The 25,032-nt window shown below is 51.9% G+C and overlaps 1 protein-coding gene and 1 long non-coding RNA gene across 6 annotated transcripts in view; both read right to left on the bottom strand.

Annotated features, from left to right (window-relative positions):
- The window catches only part of Utx (Utx histone demethylase), a 133,908-nt gene that overhangs the window by 54,686 nt on the left and 54,190 nt on the right, over positions 1-25,032 (bottom strand). The window contains exon 1 of one of the 5 annotated variants that reach the window (XM_050187919.3): positions 15,814-17,718. The exons of the other annotated variants lie outside the window; for them this stretch is intronic. The gene's annotated coding sequence lies outside the window, so the exon portion shown is untranslated. Of the gene's footprint in view, positions 1-15,813; positions 17,719-25,032 lie in introns of those variants that run through there. 5 annotated transcript variants of the gene reach the window in all.
- Positions 56-3,745, bottom strand: LOC129387550 (uncharacterized). The gene is made up of 2 exons (XR_008614714.2): positions 3,087-3,745; positions 56-3,025 (listed from the first exon to the last, which is right to left on the bottom strand). It is a non-coding gene; the product is annotated as an uncharacterized lncRNA (long non-coding RNA).

Raw genomic sequence — 25,032 nt, 5'->3', positions numbered from 1 at the left:
GTAATTGCTGCTTAACAAGGTGCAACAATATAAACAAAATCATGACAATGAAACATTTCTTTATTTATTCATTTTATTCATTGGGTACCTGCTTCGCCATTCAGGCATTACAGCAGGGAGGGTACAACTCATATAAATGAACACTCAGAATTACACTCATAAAGCATGGAAGAAATCATCATTTGAACAAATACAGACAGTGTCAGGTGGTAGAGTATTCCAGTCTCTTATAGTACGAACATAGAAAGAGTAGCGGAAAGTGTCGCTTTTAACCCTCTATTGCATGGCGTCCCATATTTGGCACATACCGGTTACCATTCTTTTTCGCGTGTGTGAGATTCCCAGTTGAGAATGTGATACCGTCAGAGTAAATCTCGTAGTTATGCGCACTTATTATGGGCAAGTGCTGCCATCTCTTGAGTGATACGCAAAACAGAGGTGAAGTAGATTTTGGGATGCGACGTGAAACTCGGAGGGGGCAAACACGAGCAATTGTTTTTTTTTTTCTCTGAAAAGTTCGACCGCAGAAACGTAGAAGAATTATTTTGGCATATTTTTTGGCCTCGCCAATTCAAGGCAGTTACTAGTTTTCTCAATTTTGCCTGCAACTACAGCAGAGAAACCGAAATCGGTGTGTGCCATATTTGGCACAGTATGAACTTGAAAAACAAAATATGGTAACGTGCTGCCATCTGTTCAATAGCCCGAAGCTGCAGGTCACTCTATCACAAGATGTAATTTTGACGATCGGTACGGTGAGGGCGAATTGTCTACCAAACAGCCGCCTGAAAAGTGAAAAGGAACTGAAATGTAAAGGAAGTGGTGCTTCAGAGGCACTCACAAGCGCGATAGATGACGTAGAGTTATCGTGTGTGCGTTGATACGACAACCGCGCCGTGACATTTCTGTCGAGCTTTGTTGGGAGAGATCCAGTCCAAAAGACTCAGCGCTGGTTTACCTCCACCAAGGTGTTTCGCGAAATTGATTGCCCCAGCGTAGTGAAGGTCCATAACAGGCACATGGGTGGTGTCGACCTGCTGGACTCTCTGTTTGGACTTTACTGCATACATATCAGATGTCGAAGAAATGGCACTATCGAATTTTTACGCCTATGCTAGACTTATCGGTACTAACAGCATGGGTATTGTACAGGAGGGTGCAGGAGCAGCTTAGGAGGAGACAAGTACTACCGCTGGCTCAATTAAAAGCAGAAATTGCAGAATTCCTTACCTCGCATAACAAGTGCCTACCCAACTAGCGACCAGGAAGGACTTCTAGTCAGGACATCGAATTCCATGTTCAAGTCAAAAAAGCACAGGGACCAGCGGCCGCAATGCCACCCAAAGACGACCGATCTGACCAAGTCAGCCACTGGCCAGAATTTGACGAGAAGAAACAAAGATGTAAGCGGCCACCTTGCACAAACAAGTCGTTGGTAAGATATAGGAAGTGAAACATTCATCTGTGCCTGAACGCAGCAAACAACTGTTACATTTCATTCCCCACATCACATTAAAAGGCCACCGTCCGTGAAGCTTTGTTTTCCGCCCATGGCAGCAAGAGCACTCAGCCATCTTCATGGTGTGCCATATTTGGCACAAAGCTTTATCTTTATTATTACAGTCATGTTTGTTAATTCAATCAATAATGAAAGCTGAAAAAATGACTTTCATAATCCATGCAATAGAGGGTCAAAAGGAATCTCACAAATTTTTAATTTGTGATCTCGCCTTTTAGAAACATATGTGGGCGGCTGAAAATACAATTACCTGGCTATCCCCGTATTAGAGTGGTATATGGTATGAAGAAATTTTAATCTGAGATTTCGGCGACGGTGTTCAAGAAGATGCCAATTTAATGCTTCTTTGCTTTCTGTCATGCTAAGCATCCTGTCATAATTGCCAAGGACAAACCGAACTGCCCTGTTCTGCACTTTTTCTAGTTTATCTACAAGTTCTGTAGCATATGGATCCCAGCAAACACACGCATACTCCAGTGTACTGCGCACATGTGTGAAATACAGTTGCTCCCTAAGTTTCTGTGGCAAGCTACTAAAGTTACGTTTCAAAAAATCTAATGCTCCGACAGCCTTGTTCCTAACATGAGTAACGTGTGTGTTCCACCTTAGATCAGCAGAAAAAAATACATCTAAGTATTTATATTCTGACACTTGTTCAAGAGTAGCATTATTTATAGTGTTACGATTGCTGTCGTATGAGCTCTTCCAGGTAAAGGTGACGTGGACACTCTTTTTCTCATTCAGTGACATTTTCCATTTTTCACACCATATGGCAATCAAATCCAAATCGTGTTGTGCTTGTTGGTCAGATTCGCTGTTGATGACCCTATATACTATACAGTCATCTGCAAACATTGTAAATATTTATTTATTTATTTACATGTACCTTACAGGCCTTCGAGAAGGTATAGTGTAAATGGGGAAATACGGTAACATATTAGTATGGAATCGGGAAAGAAATAAACATCAGCATAATGAAAGGAGTACGCACAGAACATGGAAAATTATTACATTAGCAAATACAATATGTAGAGCAATAACAATAAATGGTAAACAACAACATAATAGCATAATAACATTGTAAACATTTTTGCATGTTATACAGTAGTAAGTATTGTAAAGAAATTGGGATCACTGAAATTCTTTAACTTGTAGAAAAAATGCAAGAAAATTACAAAAGACGTGACGTGTTTAGACGGTTGAAACGGCATATTGATCGTTTAGCAGATTGCGAAATGCAGTGTGTTTATATTGGCATGCAATGGTATATGGTAGTGCGTTCCATAAACGGACCGCACGGGGCAAAGTTGAAAAATTAAAAGCGTGTGTGTTGCCATAAATCGCGACAGCGCGTCGACTTGGCGTTGACCTATTGAAACCCATGCGCTGATGTTCACCTCTTCGTCGGGCTCGAAGAACGGCGGGCAGACTCCGATGGCGCTCGCCCTTCTAACTAAGGAGAGGACGCGCCCTCGCGGTCCGGGCAGGCTGCCTCCTCCGGTTCCTCTGTGATTAACACGTTTGTTAGAATATGGTGCGCAAAAGCTCCGTCAACGAGTGTGCTTACCTGCTTTCGGCGTGCAAGGCGGCTGCATCACGGCGGGCGTTATACACATCTTTCTTCCACACGCCGCGCCATTGGGCCGCAGTTTTCACTGCCGGGCCCTCAGCATTCAGCAAGGCAGTCACTGGCTGCCAGAGCTCCTCCTTGCGCGCCGCAGTCAGCTGTTGACCCAGCACACACGACGCCTTCGCAAGGTAGGGGTGCTCTTCAACAAATGACACGAGTATATCGCGCGGCCTCGCTCAAACATGAGGACCCAGTTTCGGATTCGGCGCGCAAACTGGCAAGTCCAAAACGTAAACAAAGCGAGGCAACTTGTTTGCATAACGTATGGCACACCACCTAGCGACTAAATAAGAAAACAACACAAATAAAATTACAACTCCCAGTAGCGGTCTGCGCCGCAAGCTCATATTTATTACTGAAAATATATTTGCAAGTGCTCTATACAAACCAATGTTTTTTTATCAAACCAGCAACATCCTTCAATTGCTATACCGTCCCCTAAGTACAAACAAAAATGATGACGTGATCTTCCGGCAGACCGCCGCTCGTTGATTGGTTCCCCTCACGCCGCCCCGTTCCACTCTTTCTCCGAGTGACGTAATCCAGACGTAACAGCCAAAGGGAACCGGTTCCCAAAGGAACCGCTACAGAATACGGCCCCAGACCTCAATTTTGGTACGAAACAATGTGCCTGCCCACCAGGAGCTCTACAGCACGTGCGCAAACTTTTCACGAAACGACGGGCCCACGACTACAGTGTACTAGAATGAATACACTGAAGAGTACACTGTACCCACGAGGGCGGTCAGAAACGCGGGCACGGACGAATGTGCAAGCAGCGCGTGCGATTCACGATACGACGCCAGCGGTCACACCACGTGCACCAATGAATTCGCCGGTGGACCCGCTCTCGGTCGCCGACGCTGATCGGCCACGCTTAAACTTTTTTTCCCTCGACACCGCATCGTCCCCTCCCTATCCTCTTCCGCATCTAAACCCGGCACCAGTATTCTGATCGAAGTGCCGTAGGCGACCCGGCGACGACTACAGAAATCTCCGTGGCACACACACACACACATTCGCACTGCGACCCGTAGAACGTCCTTGCGGCAGTTGTTTCGTGCCGGTTATCCGCCGTATAGTTTACGCATACCCACCGCAACCGCTCTGCGTCTACGGTTGTTGCGGCTCTCGGCGCAAGCGAAAACGTTGTGGCAACGCTTCACTCACGTCACCGACGACGCCGCAAAACGTCCTACAGGACACGCACGGCACGATCGATAAGCGCACGAGGTCAAACTATATTCAGACTGCACTTTCCGTACGACGTCTACGGAGAGTGCAGTTTGTTATGCGAGGTGCAAGCCTCCAGACTAATTTTGACCATCTTAAACTTAGAAATGCGGCCGGCATTCGGACCCGCGACTTCGTGCTCAGGAGCGGAACGCAATTCACTGCTCTTTCCACGCGCGAGACGGGAGTGTAGGACACGCGGGGAAGCGTCGGAGCGGAATATGACCCGGATACGCTTGTACGCGCGCCGGACAGAACAATACCTTCGGCGTGGGGCAACCTGCGCAGGCCGCCGTGGCGAGCGTTTTTAAAGCCGCGACGATGTCGTCTCTCGTCGTGGCCTCTGCCGATCGATGCTATCTCGTACCGGAACGGGAGCACGCACAGCGGAGGAGGAGGAGGACGCGTAGGCCCGTAAGCTCAGCGTGCGGTGAGCGCACGATGATGGCAAGTGCGGTCCCGTGCGTAGCGGCACGTAGCCGGCTGCACGTACGGTACATGCGTACGGGAGCCACGCCAACGCGCGCTGAGAACGGGCGGCGGCAAGAGGTGCTCTCGCTGCTTGAGAAAGCGGAACCCTCTCGCTGCCCTTACAACTCAGTTGGGAGATTCGCGCTGATTTCGTTGCGTTGGGCATTCGAACTCCCAGGGAGGAGAGCTGCATGCCGGTGATTTCGAGTGGATGAGAACAGGGGGCCGACTGTCGAGATAGTGTGGAAGGACGCGAGTGTGCGTGTGAGAGCGTGGTAACCAGGAATGGATGCGACTGTGAGCGTCAGTGGGTGCCGGTACAGAGTGAATGTAAGCGCGGCTTTGAACGCCAGTGAGCGTTGGGGATTATGAGCGGGAACGAGAGTGTGAGCACATTAGTATGAATGAGTACGCGAAGCGGCACCTAACTGATTTTTGGTTATAACGCGACAACATACTGGTTATGACGCCGTATATTCGAAGCCTCCGGCAAACTTCGGCCATATCAAGGTTATTTTACGTGTCATGGAATCTATCAGAACGGTATATGTCTTGATGTTTCTAAACTCGCAACTGTTTAGAACGCGAATGCTGTGAAGTGTTATATTACATGGTTCGCGAACAAAAAAGAAAGAAAGAGAAAGTAAACCACCTCCTCCGACACGTGCCGACAGACAGACCGAGAAACGTCAATTCCTTGTTTACTATGAGTTCACAGGCGTCACGCAAATAAACGGAAGTTTAGCCTCACCCAGCCTCGGCCTCCTGTTTCTTCAAGTCTCGTTTTGTAGCTCTCGTTAATTCATTCCGAGTTGCGCGGATGTTAACCAAACATCAAGGTAACAGAAATAAAGGGTAACATAGTCGGGGTACTGAGCCAGCTGATGCGTCCTCACAGAAAACCAGGCGGGGAAGACAGACACGCGTACAGAGGACGACAGACGACCCGTTTCCTTAGGCGCGTTGAGCAATGGATGCCAGAGACGACGGCTGCCAAGACCGCGCCCCCCTCCTCCTTCGAACGAGCTGCACGCCGCATTGACGAAGAGAGATTGACTGCTCGCTTAGTGCTCGATCGCGCGTTGCATTGCGAAGCCGCTTCCGGCATACAAGATGACGTGCGTCGCCCATAACCTGCGTGCCGGCGCCGTAACGCACCGTCGAAGGTCACCGGAAACGCACAGGCGAGACATACACGCACCTCTTGAACTGTACCGCTCTCGGGAACTCCCCCTCCCCCATGTAGGCTTGATGCGTGAAAACAGGCCCGACGATCGGTCCAAAACTTGAAACAGACCGCTATATCGCGTTAACCCGAGGGAGCCGCGTGAACTGACAATACGGACGACTTGCATCGCTTCCGGGCGCATGACGTCTGGTTATGCCACGTACAGAGTGCACTACGTCCACCTCTCAACACAAAAGTGGCCACCGGACACGCCAGCTGCGCCGAGGAGCGTTTGGCACCCAACAGCCCAGCGAATGAACGAAAGATTGTAAAAAAAACGAAGGTGGGGCTGTCGCTTCGTTGGATTTTTCGCTGCATTCACTCATTTACGTGAATAAGCAACCATAGAGTATTCCGCATGCACCCCCCCTACTTTTCCCCCCTAATCGCCCTCTAGGGTCTCTCTCTCTCTCTCTCCCTTCCGCCCTTACATTAGTAGTAGCATATAGGCGAACATACGGGGGGCAAAACTTTTTAGAGCTCGATTAAAGCTTTCTTTGCGGACTCTCTCGGACTTTCCTGACCATGGCCGTTGCCTAGCCAACTAGCTGCTCACACAATGAAAATAATAATAGAAATAACTAAATTACGTACTCGATGGTGGGATTAAACCTCGGTACTCCAGCACAGCAGCCCGATGCTCTAGACATTAGGCCAGAATCACCACTATGTACTTCTATAGTGCCAAAGGCGGCTAGCTCCCCGATTTGATCGCCGCGTGTGTTGAATTGCGTAGCAAGGGTGCGCGAGAGCCATTGCGCGCCTGTTTCATTTACGAACCAAACACGCAGGACCGTAATGGCCTAATTTACAGCGCCTGATTACCCGCTTTACGAGATCTGCCCTTCACGTTCCAAGATGCGCGTTCGATCTGCTTAATTTTGTTTATATCTCGAAGACTCGGTGATTATGCGGTCCGGAGGTATTGAAAAGAAATTGTAAATATATAGAATAACGGTACATCTAAACGCAATGTCCAGCTACCCCGGCTATACAGAATTCCCGCGGAACCCACACATGAACACTCGTAACAGGCCACGCGAGCACAGGTCTGCACGAATGTCCCCCCTCTCAAAGTCGCTTTCACTCGGGAAAACACGGCGCCTCGAGCAAGCAAGCGCCCTGGTCCGCGGCGGCCGCCAACGCCGGCCCTCTGCCCCTGCCAAGGTCACGACGCGAACCAGGTCAAGCAGCCGCGAGAGCGAGCAAGTGACGCAACACCGGCGCGTGCACACACCCCACTTTCGCCCGGCGTCCGTGAGACGCGCCCTCCCCGCGTCGAGCATTCCTCACCCCCCCCCGCCTCCGGCAGCGCGGCAGGCGGGGAGAGCAGCGGCGCGCGCCCACCGTCCCGAATCGCGAGGGGCAGTTGTCCCGATCTTTTGCCGGGCTACGTTGGTGCACTACGGCTGAATCGGCCAAAGAATGACTTGGGAAACAAACAAACAACAACAAACACACATTCCTATAGTGAGCACTGTAGGATTCGGGGGTCGTGGCCTCGGAGTCTGGCGTCACACCGAGGGTCGCTCACTAGCCTACGCCGCCGGTGCGACTCGAAACGGGTAGCCGACCAACGCAACCGGGGCGTCGCAGGGAGGCTTAGCGGGCCCGCGCCGTTGTCCGAACCTTCTTCACGAGGGGCTGTTCCTTTACTGATGATTACGAGGTCGAGAGGATGGAGGAGAAGCGCTACAGCGGGTTTATTTACGTAGGAGAGGCGAACTAACTTACAGAACAGGGTATGTTCGTACTGGCCGGTGCACGGAGCACAGTACGTCGTTTTCGTAGCATGAGCTACATCTTTCTGGCAGAGCACACCGGAGGAGCCGAAAAAAGAGCGCTTAAAAATTCCCTCTTTCCTTTTCAGTTCCTTAGGCCAGGGAAATCTGCGGTCGCACCTTCCTCGAACCAGAGCGTCCAAAGTGCGCACCATCACTCCGGCGCCTTTGTTCACAAAATTGAACACAATCAGAGAAATACCCCCTCAGGCACATCGGTTCACTGTCCCAGCCTTGTTGCTGCCGCTGGCCCGTCGGATGCTTTGTGAACTTCGCAAGGCTGATTCGCCGAAGGAAAGCAGGGGATGCTCGAAGGGCGCTGCCCCCACTGACCGATCGTAACAGCATGTGCCTTATTTTATTTATTTTATTTTAATGTACCCTCAAGACCAAAGTATACCGAATTATAACTAGGGTTCCGCGTTTTCGGTATACATCGATATTAACCGGCACATGCCGGTTATACCAACGTACAGTATACCGGTATCCGAAGAAAAAAAGAAAGGACACGGGAGAACCTAGAACAAGCTGTCATGAACCAAAACAAAAAGTTTTCTGTCGCGAGAAATTTGTGCAGACAAGTCAAGAATTGAAAGGCGGGTGTGGAGCTCGACAGACAGGAGAAGCTAAATATCTCCGCCATGATTCGTCCAAGTAGGACAAAACATTGACGATCACCTTGCAAACTCGGATAGTGTCCTGCAAACTAAAAGCAACGGGGTCGACGCAAACTTCGCCGCCTCTCTGTACAAGGTTTTCAACCCTATAATAAACCGCGCTCTCTCACCTGAAGTTGCACGACACCCGACGAGCGCGCACGAAATAAGCTTTCGTTTTCGCTCCGCTTGCGTTTCTCACCGAACAAAGTACGGAACACACGAAGGAACATCCGATTATATTTAACGCACTGCGAAAAATTCCAAGAATGCCGGTCGACCGGCAGAAAGGGATAACCCCTGACGACGCTGAAGGTCGCACACCTCACAGATGTCGAGATGACGTTGCTAAAGGTCACATCGTGACCGTTCGTTAAAAGCCATTGACTACTGACGTGAGTCCCTCCGAAATGAAATGAAAGGGCAAAGTGGACCTGCTCCGAAGCATACCTGTAGCTTCGTTTCAAATGGAAAACAGAAAGTATCGAAATGCGATTAAGAAGTCGACGAAATTTTAGAAAATCAGCAAGCGCTGATGCCACCGCCGACAACAATGACTACAACACAGCCTCGCAAAATAGACTGAGCCACCGGCATCCGCCACGATGCATCTGATGCTGCCCTCTAAGCAAGGAGGTCCTTATACCCTTTGGAAACACGATTACGGCTATTTTAACGTTACAGTTTCCGCCAACAAAACGGATAAACGACCCTCGCTAACCGGCAAATAAGCATTGTGCTCGAAAGTTAAACACGTTTCTTACTTATCCTGGGCTTACAGGGGCCCCTGCTCATTGTGAGAAAGGAGAAAAAAAGAAGACCTAAGCGAACAAAGAGATAGGAAATCAAGCGGAATTCTCCACGGTATCGATTAGCTGCGTTTCCGCTCCACTCTGCTTTGGTGCCTCCTGATAAGGACAACAGCTGTGACCTTCGCCAGCGCTGGCGGCGGCAACCGAAGTGAATGGCTTCGACCGACAGCGCTCGCACTGAAGTGAGATCACGAGATATTCGCCACTGTGTGACTGACAAAACGGGGAGTGAGGAAACAGATTGCTACGAAGTACAGGCCGTATAATGTGTAGAAAAGATAACACGCCGTCTGTGAGTAAAAGGGTGGCTTGTCAAAGGACGGAACAGTGGCCGACAGCCTATACATATATATATATATATATATATATATATATATATATATATATATATATATATATATATATGGGGGAGAGAGATATTACGTTTTTGTGAACTGAGACTATAAGACGTTCGGCAGGAGTTATCGGAAATTCCTAAGAGACGTACGTATCTGTGCTGCAGTGTATTTGAGCATAGACTGCTGCTGTGCGATGACGAGTTATATATGCAGCCCAAATTTCACCGTTCGAACCGAAAGCTACTAAACTACGACAGGGGAGGGGATTAACCGAGGGGCCCGATTTTTTCATCAGTCATATCATAATAAGCCAACAAACACTGACGCCAAGGACAACATAGGAGAAATTACTTGTGTTTAATAAATGAAATAAAGAAACGATTAATTAATGGAAATGAAAGTGGATGAAAAAACAACTTGCCGCAGGTGGGGACCGAACCCACAACCTTCGCATTTCGCAAAGTACGACAGGTAGCCCACAGTGTTACGAGTGGCGTGTAACGCCCCGTGCAAAACGGATGATCGAAGATTCATGCCTAATCGAAACGGAGGATGGATCCCTAATTTGCTATGGGTGTCTCGAGAGGTTGCCGGTCTGGCGGGCGCCCCGCAGTGATTACGGGCCCCTTTGTGTGTGCGCGTGACAGGAGGCAGGGCCTCCTTCCGCGAACTGTACGACTCAAGGGGAGACTCCTTTCCGCGAACCAAACTGGACCCACGCGTTGCCGCCAGCAGAGGCAAGCACGTGAAATGTCGCCGAGGAGAGAGGAAGCAGCCGCCCATCACCGACCGGACTCAGTACATGTCACGTGACGTTGACGTGAGCAAAATCCCGCCCACGACATTAGCGGGCCTACTTAAGCGGCCCCGCAATGTATTTTGATTAGTATTCTCTTCTTTCATACCGTGCACCAACCATGGAATAAACAGTGCAAGTTTCGCGCTAGAAATCGTCTGCTGCCTGCCAACAAAGCCACGCTACCCAGCAGTAACGCCTGTTGAGGTTCGATTAAGCGGCGTCGCAACAACAGTAACCGTGGATGATGGACAAACTGTTCCGTTCTGGTATCCAGGGCACGGTGGAATACGAAATTGCACAGGCAAACTCAGCTTTAGTGTTGCCATAGCCTCGAGGGAGGCTACAAAAGCGACGAACATTTAACAATCGTTACCGCTTTTTTTTCTTTCTTCAATCTAACAGCGCCGCGACAACCTTGGAAATGGTTCCGCAAGATTGTCCTCGAGACATTTAAAAATAAATGCCTAACGATACACAAGGTACGTCCATCCACTCTCTCTACTACAATATTTAGGCCAAATCCGCCGACTCCGCCGCAGTTTCCTTCAGAGTGCGAGCAAGAACTGTAGGACAGCAAACACACCTAATCAAACGAAAATGCTGACCCTTTCCAGAACACGCTCTGCCGTACGACCTCAGAGGCTCTTACGAAGGGAAACAGGCAGCACAGAAGACTCTCCCCGCCTTCGCTTCGCAACGACGACTGCGTTCAAACTGCGGAGATCCAAGCGCTACACGCGGCCACAATCGTGTATTATCCTAAGCCGCATTACGCACACACACCCTGGAAAAGCCGCACCGCACTGCAGTCACAGGCCTCCTTCATTTGACTTCGGCTGTATTCCTTCGCGAGAACCGCCGCGTACCGCGAAGGAAAACAAACCAAGCAAGCGAATGCATCTGACTTCGGCTGCACAGAAGGCACCGTTACCGCGCCGCAACCTTGCCGCGAGCCTTGGCTCGATTGAAAGCTCGGCTATCCCCCCGCGCAACCTTCTTCGACGAAGCCGAGTTGCGCCGCGCCCCCCGCGCAACTTTTCCCGGTGAGCAGCGGGAGAGAGAGAGAGATAATCGACGTGCCTCGCGAAATAAGGCGGCCCCGCTTTCAAAGAATGTAACGGGAGGAAAAGAAAACAAAAGCCTCGCGTTTGCACGCTGCTTGGAAATGGATGCGTGCCCGAGCGACCCGACCCCCTCCGCCGACGAGGAAGCGTCACTCGCGTCGGCAGGCGACGACAGTGCCCCCGAAGCTGGCAGCGCGTCAAAAGAATCTCGCGAGCCGGAGGCACGGACGCGTTCGACGCTCGCGCAACGAGCGAGCAACGCCGCCTGTGGACTCGCCCCGCTGAGCGCTTGTTTTCCTTGCCGCTTGCTTTCCTCTTCTCCGCGCGGCAAGGTCGCGCGGATACCAGAGACGGCACCCGTGCGCTACATCGACGGCGTCAGGCTCCCTGTGCTACGGTATGGGACTGAACGTGTGGCTGCTTCGTCCGATTTAAAGGGCGGAAGCACCTGCGCGCGTGGGGGAGGTGTGTGGGTGGGGGCTATCTCCCACGAGGAACGCCAGGAATGCGGGTCACATTCGCGTGTGTTGCGTACTTACATTTCTAAGGTGGAGAGGGACGCAAGACACCTCAGAGTCTGGTCGATGGGGATACGGAAAAGGGCCCAAATCTCAAACCGAACGCCGTTTGCCCTTCTCATCGCGGGTGCCGCGCTCCCAGCCGGAGGGTTGACGTATATGTGCAAGTGTGCCTACGTATACAAGTGTCTGTGGTTCGACGTCGCTCACAGTGACACGCGACTTCGAGAATTATTCGAGGCAACATCTGTGTTTGTGTTTATCTGATGCTTCAATCGACGAATTAAAGTTTAGAGAAACAATAAAACACACAAACCGAATGTCTGCGTGTTTTTGCTTTACTTTGCACCGCAGCAAGAGAGATGTACTTCCGTTTCGTCTGCTTGTTCCCACGTCGGGCAGACACCGGAACTATGTAATTTTCTACCGTGGTCCAGCGCGAGACCATGCTCTGTGATCCGCTTGCGTCTGCCCTCAGTATTCGTGTAGTACTTACTTACTTATACCGCTAGTCAGGTGTCCTCGTGCACAGTGGGCAAAAACGTGCGCTGAGCGAAACGAGACAATCACAACAGTTCGCGTGCGACGCCGTCGCGCAAATGCGCTGGGCCGCAAGAAAGCGAGGAGAAAAAAAAATGAAGGCGGGACCCGTGACGCATGCATCACGCAATCCTCGAGCTCCGGTATGGGAGAAGGCAGGGATGGAATTTCGCTTGCGGAGGCTCGACGGGGTCAGTGGAGAGAGTGTCTAAGGTGGCGCTCGCCTCCTGAAATGATTAAGAAACCATGGGTTCGCGGCACCGAAATATTTCTATCTCAGCTACTAATGAACCGATTTGAAAAATTCTCGTGGTGGAACGCTCCCTAGAGGGCACTAGCAACTTCCATCGTATGACCAAAATTTGCTATGTGGTCTGGTGAGGTGCCCTTGAAGACTAAGCTTTAGCTCGGAGGCTCCTATCTAAATACACGAGAAGGGAGAAATCGTTTTTCTCGGTAGCCACTGCACAAAATTTGATTATACCTGGTGGGTTTAAAGGGAAAGTTCAAATATTTTGACTGTTGGAGGCGGATTTTTAGTTGAAGCAGCCAATTTCTTTTTATGAATACTGTTGAAAATCGCAAGTTTTCAGAAAACGAAACTATCAAGTATAACTCAGCAATGAAAAGTGATATCACATTACTGCAGATTCATCTAATAGTACATCTAAATAGACAAACTTAAATGCTCTCAAGTACATCACTAATATTCGAGTAAGACGTTTGCAAAAACTTCGTAAACACGGCAATAAATTCACGTAAGATATAAATTAATCAAATTTGTCCGCTTTTTATGTACTGTTAGATTAAATTCACAGAATTGATATATATATTCATTGCGTGTTACAAAGCTGTAAACTTCACAGTTTCGTTTTCTAAAAATTTGCGATTTTCAACATTTTATAAAATATTGACACAGTCACTATATATCTCAACCAAACTTGGTGCAATGGACGCCAAGAAAACCGATTTCCCCTTTCCGGCGTACTTAGGTAGCGAATTCGTTCAACAGGTCCCCTCCGCGCGGCCCCCACATTCGATACAGATCGCTACCTAGACAAAGCAGGTGAACGGACCCCAGGTGAGCTATGCCTGTGTATTCAGTGGGCAACGAGTGAAATTCCCGGTCATGAAATGCCACGAGATCGCGGTTTTTCTTTCTCGCGTACTTTGCATAACTGGGCGAAAGAACGCACGCTCGATCCACCTCGGTACAAGTCGAAAAAGCAACCCTCGCGCAGTTGACCTCGCACTTGACCTTGAACACGAACGACATGCCGAAATCGAGCTCGGTTGATGCGAACACTATGGCCCCGAGAAGAAAACAGCGACCGTTTGGGAGCGGACACTGTTTATTAAAACATCGACGACAACAACGCTCGCTGGCGAACAGCAATGTCGCAGCTGGGAAAAACATTCCCGAGGTAGTGACCCACCGTGGTTGCTCGGTGGCTATGGTGTTGGGCTGCTGAGCACGAGGTCGCGGGATCGAAACCCGGCCGCGGCGGCCGCATTTCAATGGAGGCAAATTGCGAAAACACCCGTGTACTTAGATTTAAGTGCACGTTAAAGAACCTCAGGTGGTCAAAGTTCTCGGAGTCCTTCACTATATGGCGTGCCTAATAATCAGAAAGTGGTCTTGACACGTAAAACCCCATAATTTAATTTTTTTTTTAACTCCCGAGGTAGCGGTAGTGATCTGCGGATTGTAATCGCACAGACTGAACGACGACCGCAAAGAGAGAAGAACACGACGACACAGAGTCGTCGGCTCTCAAGGCCTGACTGCGCAACGGACGCGTTTCAAACACGTTCGTGTCAAGTGCGTTGAAGGTCGCAGGTGTACACAACGGGGGCCCACGACGAAAACAACGAGTGCAGATGTAGTACACAATGCACGACAACCGCGTCCACAAGTGCAGCCTCTCTCGCTGCGACAGACAATGGGTGGCCGTGAAAATGTCGCCGGGCTATAAAGCCTGCAAAAAACCATCGCGTCGAAACGAAACAGGAGCTGCGAGGAGTCGTCACAGATAATACCGTCGTGTATATCGCGCCGGAGATGTAACGCGAGGAGCGGCCGCGATCAAACGGGAATTGCACCCTCGTGTCAAGTAACGCGAAACCCTCCTTTCGGAAGTGTGCGAAAGTGGCCGGGACGAAAACGGCATACGTAGAAGGTGCGAGCGAACCGGGATAACGTAAGGACAGAGAGACAAGTGTGGTTTGATACCGCGAGGTCATTATTCGCTCCCCATGAAAAAAAGAAAAACTATAATCGCATCCAAAAGATGCAAGCTGGGAAGGAAGCGCGAGACCACTGCTCGGAGACCAGGAAAAGAACATACTAATTTCGGCAGCAATAGCGTTCGCGGGAGTCAAAACCGGTATTACCAATTACAAGGACACAATCGGGCATCTTCCGATTGATACCCAACGCATCGATCGCTCGCGCCCACGTTGCCCTTTTCGTCCCAAGCGCTCCACCAAGCTCATATTATTTCGCCTAATGTACCTATCTTTAGAAGAAAAAAATAAACAATTCCCAGCATCCAACTTTCCGAACCACTATTGGGAACTTTGTTTTCGTACGCCTACGTTGTTTGTGGTTTCCCTACTTTTCTGCCACCAAATTTTCAATAGCCTCTTGCTCATAATCTATTTCAGACATGTTTACTTTCCCCTTGCTATCGCTGAACACAATGCTTTCAAGGAGGCCCAAGGAGCCTAACCCGAAAGTTGGACAGATATCCTCATATTCTAATAAAACATGTTCCATCGCTTCCCAAGCTTTACCGTAGGAAACACATGGTTCTTTTTCGGTGTACCTCACTCTGTAAGTACACGTTCTATGGCATCCTGACCTCGCTTCGAAAAGTAAAGAGCTTCCTCATGAGTTATCAATAATTTCTTTCCCGATTTCGTTTTTTTTTTTCCCCTCTTAAGTAGTCACTCACAGCAGGTTTATTTTCCATTGCCGCCACCCATGAGATAGCCTCAGCCTCTGACATCGCGTTTCACGTTCTTTGCTGCCATGTTACTATACAGGTCGCATACTTGCTGGTAAGCTTCCTAGTTACATTCTTCCACTGTGGGTCAATGTTTTCTTTTTTTTTCCCTGTACAAGCATCTGACAAAAGCACCCGTGACTCGCGCCTCCTCCATCGTCCGCCAGCGCCTGGGGTGGGTTCAACAACACCGGACATCGCCGGCCTCAGACTTACCAGTCGACGTCAGGAGCACGTGCGAGGGCTGCCGGGTGTAGACGTCGCCGTCAAGGGAGGGAGGGGGCCGTATCCTACTGTCGGCCACAGCACAGGGGACGGGAACTCCTTCCAAACTAGTTCCGAGAGTATATCCTCCGGCGTCGCGCACTACGGGGACGACGAGCGCTCAGCACCGAGTACGCGTACACGGCCAGCCACAGCGCAGCCCCAACCACGGCACGCACCGCCACTACCACCACCACGCGCCGTCACGCTCGCAAGTGCGAACACGTTCGTTCCCCGGACATCCGCTGCCCCGCACGCACGCACCAAGACTTCCCCGAGGGGCGCCGATGAGCTGTCCCGCACCTCCCTTTCCTCCGCTCGCCAAGGCCTCGCACCGTCGAGGGGAGAAAGGCCGCCCGGCAAGGTTCGGAGCGCCGACGACGACTCAATGCGACGAATTCCCCGAAAATGACGGCGCGAGCTTCAACGCACCGTAATTCCTCGCGGCGGCAGACTCCTCGCGGGCGCCCACTGGGGTTTCGTCACAGTGCGCCAGCGCCGCACGTAAACAATCGAAACGGCGCTCGACGTGCGACTACACGCGCAGCCGTCGCTCGCTCCGGGGAAGGCCGTTGACTGCGGGTCCCACGTAAGGAATTCCACCTGGAATGCGGAGACGTCACCGGGGACCTCTCTCCTGTCGCTCGCTCCACACTGGGTGCGCCTCGGGGCTCCTCCGTACGCTCCCGGGCCAGTCCCGCACGGCCGCTGTTCGCCTCTCCCGATCGCTGTGACCTCGAACACAGCGCTTCACTCTCTCGGATGACAAAATGGCCCCGGTCTGCTAGTCGTACGCGAACACTCGGCAACACACAAGCGGCCCACGGCCGCCTGACGGGGCGCACTCGGGTACGGGGCGAGCAGCGTCGATGGAGCCGACGGCAGAGGAACAAAGCACCACACGGCCGGAGGCTGCTAGCAGGACCGCAGCAGCGACAAGCAAAGAGCGGAGGTGAAACGACCCGCAGACGCACCGCAGATACACTCCTCCGACCGTCGGCTGCCCCAGATGACGCGTGCAGCAATCCCGTCGCGAGTGCTACCGTTGCTGCTGTCGGCTTCACAACGCGAACGAAACATAGCGGCAGCGGCCGCAGGAAACGGACAACAACCAGAGCGGCGTCGGTCGCCGGCCCGACGCCAACACGGAGGGGAAGCTCTCTCTCTCTCCACTCTTGGTCCCTTTCCGAGGGGCAACCCCCAAGTTCGCTTCCCCTCCCGTACGGTCTTTTTTTTTTTCTTTTTTTCTGGAACACAGTCAGCCAGAGGGAGAAAACCGGCCCCCCCCGATCCTCCCGTGCCTCCGTTCTCTCTCCGTGTGGCGGCCCTTTAAGGCCCCCTCTCCCCCCCAATCTCGGAGGGGCACCCTCGCCCCGCTCAGACGAGTACGTACACACAAAGGGGCCCTCGCACGAACGCCAGGAAGCATAAGGGAAGGGTCCCCCTACCAGCGGCCGCCATCTCGCGAAAAATCCGGTCGACGGCTACGACGACGGCACAGCATATGATGCGGTCCCGACGCATATATCCGAAGGGGGGGAAAAAAAGAAAAAGTCGACCCCGCTCTCGCTTCTCCTTCTACTGGGCCGCTTCGCACGAACGACCGCTGCTACGCTCACTTTCCGAGGATGCACGGGTTCAGCGAGCTGCAGCCCGACCGTCGCCGTCCTTAGTGGCACACCGCAACGACCAGAAGTAACAAGCATTTGTGCAGCGAGAGACCAGTGCAACGCAGAAAGCGAGTAAATTGTGTGGAAATACATTAAAGCTAAGCAGCGCGGCTGGTTGTTTCTAACAACATACACTGCGCTAAAAATCTAGCCATACAATATCGTCTCCATTTTGTTTGTGTTTCAATAAGCGTCCTCTTTAGCAGCAAATGTGTCCCTGAGGTAGTATAGGTCAGCTCAAGATGATGTTCCTTCGAGACCACAAGATAAGCTGCCGTAATCTAAAACATCGTCTTTCTTTCGACTATGCGAACCTATCATATCACGTGCTTGTATCGCTTCACTTTGTTATGCGTTTCGTTTATTTTAACAAGAACGTATACGTAAATAAAACAGCGCTCGCAAGTAAGTTCAGCCGGCCGCTTGCACGTACATTACACGTCCCACGTCTTCTATTCCCAGGAGTCCCAGGGATCTCATTACAGATACGACGGTTCATCAAACTCACAAGCCGCGTCGGCAACGCCACACAGATATATAGCTGCGACGACGCGCAAACCCTTCGCGTTCACGCATTCCCTCGGAATGCTCCCACTCCGAACGCGAACAATACCGAGATAACCTCTCGCACCCAGAACCGGCCCCTTCGCTATCATTCCTACGGGGAAGGAAAATCCGCCACGAACCTGTGACGCGTCACGCTACGTCACGCCATTGTGAAACGGCGGGGCGGCGACGCACAACTCGATTTCCGCTCGGGCCACGGATACACTGCGGCGTGGATGATTCGAGAGGGAAGAGGTGCGCCGTCGCGCCCTCTTCGCCAGCGAACTGCAACACACGCCTCGCTTCTGCCCGTTGGCACAGGTCACTGTCTAGACGTGGCCGCGATGCTCCTAACTACCGCTAAACCCTATGGTAACAACATCCGTTCGCACCGCTGCCGCCGTGGGGTCACGGTACCGACGGAGGAGCGCCTGCGGCCCGCGCGGGGAGACGGTCGCCACGTGCAGACGCGGAGTGGGTTAGGCTGAAAAAAAAAAGGGGGGGGGGACCAAGCCCGCTGGTGCGCATCAAAACGGCAATGGTCATTCTTTGTGTGCTTCCCGGGAGGCGACCACTTCACCAGCGCCCGCCGAGACGAGGACGGGGCCCGATGCTGACTAATGACGGGCAAACAAGCTCCCTTCCAGGTGACAACCGCCGCATTCCATGAAAGCGATATACGACCGTCAAGGTCAGGCTCCTCAAACTGTTACAAGCTGACCGTCACGGAGGGCCCACTGAAATCGCGGCAAGGCGCAGAAGACCAGGACTCAAGAAGAACACACACGACAGGACCGGCGCCTTGCTCAAGTACAACTCTTGCTTGGGCTAGTTGGTTCATGCTTGAATTAGTAAAGGCAAGGCGCAGAAGACGCATGTCGACGAATTTCGTTGGCACAGCGTGGCCCCCCTAATTTCTTGTTATTGCAACGCAGGCGGGTTCCAAGTTTGGACGTCAGAGCAAGATGGTGCGACCTCTCAGATTAGCCGGAACAATGTCAAATAATTCCCCTGCCTATGGAACTAGGAAAAATTAACTGCATTAAAAAAGGACCTCTCGAGTGTTGAGCTAGAGAGCTCAACACTCGAGAGGTCCTTTAGAGAGCTCTGACTAGAATCCGAGTATTTGCTCCAATATGCAAATAAACCTCTTTGGCTCCTACTCACTGACGTACTCATCCCAACGCCTGGAGGGTTCCCGGCTTGAACGCCACCCAGAGTTGCAAACCCACCACCATGTCGCCTCCGCGTATTCTTGAATGACCGTATGAGGAGCTTCGACCGAACGCTAAACCTTTCTATCGCGTTAAATGCTTCGCCCTGCGGGCTGCAAAAATTGCATTCGTTTAATGCCTTAACTCAACAACTCCCCTCTAATAAAGAAATTTTTTTCGGTGGAGCTGCCACACGTCCAAATTTAATGACATTTGATGCATTGATGTCGATGACAGCATCTTCTGAAATGAGTTACATTAAGGTACTGAATAAAAAGTAAATATGCCTTTACAAGTTCACTTTGCGCTCTCGTGAATAGTGAACCACAAAAGCAAGCACACTATAGTGCCGCTGGCTTGAGTTTGTTGCTGTATTTTACAACGTTGTGACCGGCGATAGCAAGTTCGGCCATTTTTAAGATCAGAACGGCGATTGGCCCGTCGAAGCCGTTCCAGCGCTGACCTGAGGAAGTTCACCAAGGACAACTTCTTACAGGAGCACTGTAGTTGAAAGTTCCGCATAAATTATTATTATTATTTTACATGGCGTTTCAAATACTTCAATTACACTGCGCGAGCTATGGAGTCGAAAGTACGCATTTCTCCGTCAAATGAGTTCTGGCGAACGCATTAGATAACGAATGACATTAAGGCAAATGACATTAGGTTTGCCCATGGGGCACCACGCAAATGGCGTTAACATTTAAGGCATTAGCAAGTTAATGTTATTTTCTGTACACGTGCGGCACGGGTATTTAGACTAAAGAGAGATGCTGTCTTAATTCAAACTGCACGTGTTGCTTGGCAAAAAGGCTACTCAGTGAAATATGAAACGGAAGACACAAAACGAGCGCTAGGACTGCTTGTTCGTCCACAATTCTCCAATACATCATCTAGTTCGCAGGTGTATAGCTATGTAAGCAACACCTCTAGCACAACCAGCAGCTGCTAGTAGTATCGCTTATTGTATTCATTAGAAAGGGAAGGGCCGTAGACATGTATAATCTCCTCCTGTCGGAGAGAAGCAAAATAAATACGAGGGACAAGAAAATTACAATAAAATAATGAGAAAAAGAAAACAGTCTCTGGAAGCGCAGCTGTCGCACACACAAAGTACGCGGTGATGGTCGTCGGTAATGTTACACGTTGCTCACATCGGAGAACCTGGCAAGTACATTTTAAAACGAAAGTGGTTAGTGTAATCTGCATATTCATTACGACCCCTTAGGGGGTCACGGCCTGACAGGAGCACGTTCCACCAGCTCAACCAAGAAAAAAAAGTAAGAAGTATGTAAGAAGTATTGCCGCTCTTTCTCCCTGTGCTGAAGTTGGCGCCTCTTTACCGATCCCTCAATTCACAGCGCAGCGGCGGCGGTCACTTACCGCAAGCCTCCTTCAGATCCGTTACGCTTACGCAGCACAGAACCACTCGAATTTTCGCCAGTCATCAAGGCCAGACATCGCGGCTACTCTCAATAAGAACTTGGCACAAACAAGAATACCCGCAGCTGTTGCTCGCTGCCGCTAACAAGATTTTATCGGAGGCCTCTCGTGCCCACGACAGAATCGCCGTACAGAGGCCTTCCTCTCAATCTCAAAATAAGGCTTACGGGGGTCAGAAACACGCGGCACACGAGATTATTATTTTCGTTTCCTTTCTCGAAAAGCCCTCGTTGCCCTGCATGCACGGTTGAGCCACTCGCACACATCCTCTCTCTCTCTTTCTCTCTCTACTTAAAGCGTCCCAAGCCACGAGAGTGCAAGAACGAGGCCCACGCAGGCGGTAGTTATACATTTACGCGGCCAGATGCGCGAGGAGCCGAGTTTGGGAAACCGGCAACAAACTGAGCCAGAATCGGGGCAGATGATGGGGGTGTGGGGCGAGGGGGAGGAAGTGGAGGAGGGCGTTGCCCCGCACGCTAAACAAAAGGGGCCCGCTCTCCTTTTCTTTCTTTCGCCGTTTCGGTCGGCCCAAGGGAATGGAAGGGGGCATTCGCAAGGGGGCTGCGCATAGCAGCGCTGCCTAGCAGGATCGGGCCGATAGGGCATTCCTCGTGCTCCGGTGGGAGGGGGAGAAAGGATCAAGAGACCGGTTATTCTGCCGATGATCGTCACCGCCGGGCGCCGCTGCGATCAGAAAAAAAAAAAAAAGAAAGGAAAGGAACGCGCCCCGCCCGGAAGGAGAAAGAAGAGTCCAGCGGTGCCACGGCTACGCGACGACGACCGACGGCGACAGAACCAGATGGGCGCTCGCGCGCCGTGTGTGTTGTGCGCGCGTTCTTCCAAACCTTCCTCTTTCCAGAGCAGGTGATGATGATGACGAAGAAAGGGCACGCACATCGCCGCCGGCTGGGCCGGTCACGCCCGACCGGCTCCCGTATAGTAGTAATGAGTCAGCCCATTTCGCCATGTTACGCTTCGCGGGAGAGCCTCATCGCCACCGAGGACCACCGGTTGGTGCGCGTGCGGAGGTCAAGATGACGCAGTAAAAAAATGCGCGATGCACGGCTCCCTTCTCCTCGTTGCGCCTTTGCTACGGCCGCAAGGGGCCATGACCACGGAGCATATATGTTCCATGTGGTTGCGCTGGAACCAACACGCGCGGAAACATTTTAGAACGAAGCCTTCTACGAACCCTACCGGCATCTGTTGGCCGTGGCGGCTGCTGCTGTCCGGCCGAACTGCTCGCGCGCAGGACGGCACTCAGAAGACCGGCTCACATGTAACCACATTTGTACCGCCCATAAAGATGTACCAATTGCCGGTGCAACAAATGCTCGGTGCAACAAATAAACACATTCGAGCACGTAAATCCTTTATTGGATGGCAGCTTCGTATGCCTTATTTACCGGAATTTGGCGCGCCTGTTCGGTCAGTTTCAGTTTGTATATATATTATATGTATATACATATATGTCCATGCGCTTTCGGTGTGATGTTATCTCAACTGAATGAAAAGGATACCGTGCCATATTTGTAATCCAAGTGTACGGTCGATGCGCTTACGCCCTATAAACGAGGAAAGCAACGCCAGAGCTTCGATTGTAATCAACAATCTGATTTGGGCGGAACGGCACGTAAATATAAAGGGAGAGAGAGCCCACCCCTGAGCCGTGATGCGAGAGCACGCCAATGAATTGCAGAAGCTCAGAATGAATAATGCATAGCGTCGTTCTGTACACAGCCTCTCGCAGCGTAGTGGCAGGACGCGGCATTGTGTTAATTATACCAACGTTATAGTTCCTTGCACTTCGTTCGTATAGTTAAAGTCCTCCTCAACTGCCATTCGCCACTCCAGCAAGTGTTAGTATAGTCCTGTAGCCGAATAAAGCTGTCGCGAGAGGAACCCTTACGCCCGAAAACGGAGTTCGCTTTCTCTGACAGGCGCGTCTTTCGACAGACACGCTTGGCGCAGGATAGGGGAAATCGTAGAGGTTCGTCAGGTTGGACAGAGCGCGGCTCGGGCCAGCCGCACACGTGGCCTCTCACAACGCGGCGAAGCGCACGCGCGCCGCTGTCCCAACTGGATCGAGTCGCGGTGCGGCCGAAAACTGCTCCTGACCGCCGCGCCCGTCGACGCGGCAAGGTACACGGGAGGGGTCGCGGCGGCCACCGAACACGCTCGCCCCGAGGCGCGCCCAAATAGCGGCCCCCACGCGGACGCGAAACGACGTGCGATGAGCAACCGGGGTGTATACCTGGGACACACACAGCCTATACAGTGGCAGTCCGACCGGAAGGAGAAAGCGTCGGTAAATGAAGAAAAAGAGGGGAGTTGCGGGGTTCATCCCGCCAAGCCAGACTCCAGTCTCCATAGTCTCCGAGCGTTATCGCCGTCGTAAGTGGCTTCGTAGCTCGACGTAAAGCTTGCCGAGCTTGAGCTCCGAGAAACAAGTACAGGACTAACTCTCACACGCGACTCAGCGCAAGGCGGAGCTGGGCGTATACATCACGAGTCACGTCACACTCGCCACTTTCGCGGAGTGAACAGGCGATTCGGTCCGCCGTTCGCGCACCGAGTCCACGTTTTCGGCGGTAGGTCAGCCGTGAAGCGCACGAAGAGATTTATCCTGCAGTCCTACTTCATCATCCTACTTTCATTATGGTTGGACGTGATGCTCAGTGCCGACTCCTGGCTGGAGCCGATGACAGCCCGATGCACCCAAAACCCGCAAGCGCATTTCTCCGCGCAACTCGTCCGACCTAACCGAAATGGCACATCTCGGTATCTACAGGACCGTGAACCGAAGACTGGTAGCACAATCTGCAGCATCATCCGAGAAATCTTCAAAACGCGTCCCTCAGCTTCGACAACGATATGCGGGGAAGCCTGTTTACGGAACTTCGCATGTGTGTATTGCCTCATTGAAGTCAATCAACACGCGCGCGCACACGCACACACACGCGCACACACACGCACACACACACACACACAAAAGTGACGGGCCGAGAATAAGGCCAACCACAAGAACAGCCGCAGCTTGCAGTTCAGCCAGCCGTTAGCAGAAACGGACGTCGTGGTCGCATGCCTCGCCGCACAATCGAGCCGCGACTTCGTCAATGCGCGCACTCCCCCATCGCATGCTGCTCAAATTGCGGGGACTCGCCGGCGCAATCCAGCGAGACTACTGGCGCGTTCCATCTTGGTGCGAGAGCCTATTCAGTGATATGTGGCAAATAACCGTCAGTCGGAAGAAACCCGCTCCGCCGGACGCAGCAGGTGCTTCTTTCATCACTTCGCGGCCAAAAGCCCAGTGCTCGGACGCCGCATATGAATCTACCTCTGTCGCGTTTCGATCCACGGCCGTGTAGACGGCACACACGGTAACAACGCCCGCACCCCATAGAGCAGTTCACATTTACGGAAAAGAAGAAGAAACGTACGTATGCTTCACTTTCTGTTCAGGCAGCATCGCTTCCCCAGAAGCCACCCGGGGCGACTAGAGAGTACGTAATCAGGCGCCGGGGCATCCGGGACAGAATGCCTCGCACGTGTTTCCAGTGTTCTGCGGTCAGATGAGACGGCGAAGGCAACGCTCCGCCGTTGCTCGCTTTCTTTAAACCAGGCGTGGCGGAGGGCCAAGGAAGGGGGGGGGGGGGGCAGGCAAGCCGAAATAAGCGGCCCCCTCCCCCCTACCCCCCGGGGGTTTCGAAGCACGTGCTAAGAAAGCAACCCACGCGAGCGCCGCCGGCGGCTGCAAGGGACAACACAACCACCGCGCGGCCGCCCGCTGCGGAGCTAAAGACCGACCTTGACACCCGGAACTCGGCCACCGGAGCGCGTCCAGCAGAAGAGGCAAGAGCAGTGGGCCAACGAGCGATTACGCGCCAGTACAGAGCAGCGCAAAATCTGCCAGACCGACAACGTCGTTGACGAAGTACAAGCAACGACGCTTATACCACAAACGTTGTAGTACATGCACGCAACGTGTGCGGCGGGGCACTCCTCGTGAGAATAACGCGAGAGAACGTGGTTATTCCATTAAGCTTCTCGGTGAATGCTTTACCGACATGACGATGTTATACAATAATTACACGCTTGCCTACGACCATCGTCGACCTATAGACAATGCCACGACTGCGTCACGAAAGGGCTCGCGGTGTGAAAACGGCGCTCAGTCTCGTTTCCCGCTCTTCTTAGGTTTACCCACTTATCCTGATGTACTATTGGTGTGCGCAGCTCCGCCCGATGGTGAAATTAATTATTCGAAAGTAGACCGGCTCCCTATTCTTAAGCAAGAT

This window comes from Dermacentor andersoni, chromosome 2 (genome assembly GCF_023375885.2).
Source record: "Dermacentor andersoni chromosome 2, qqDerAnde1_hic_scaffold, whole genome shotgun sequence".
NCBI lineage: Eukaryota > Metazoa > Arthropoda > Arachnida > Ixodida > Ixodidae > Dermacentor > Dermacentor andersoni.
The sequence above is the reverse complement of the archived record's forward strand: the minus strand, read 5'-3'. Positions and strand labels throughout refer to the sequence as shown.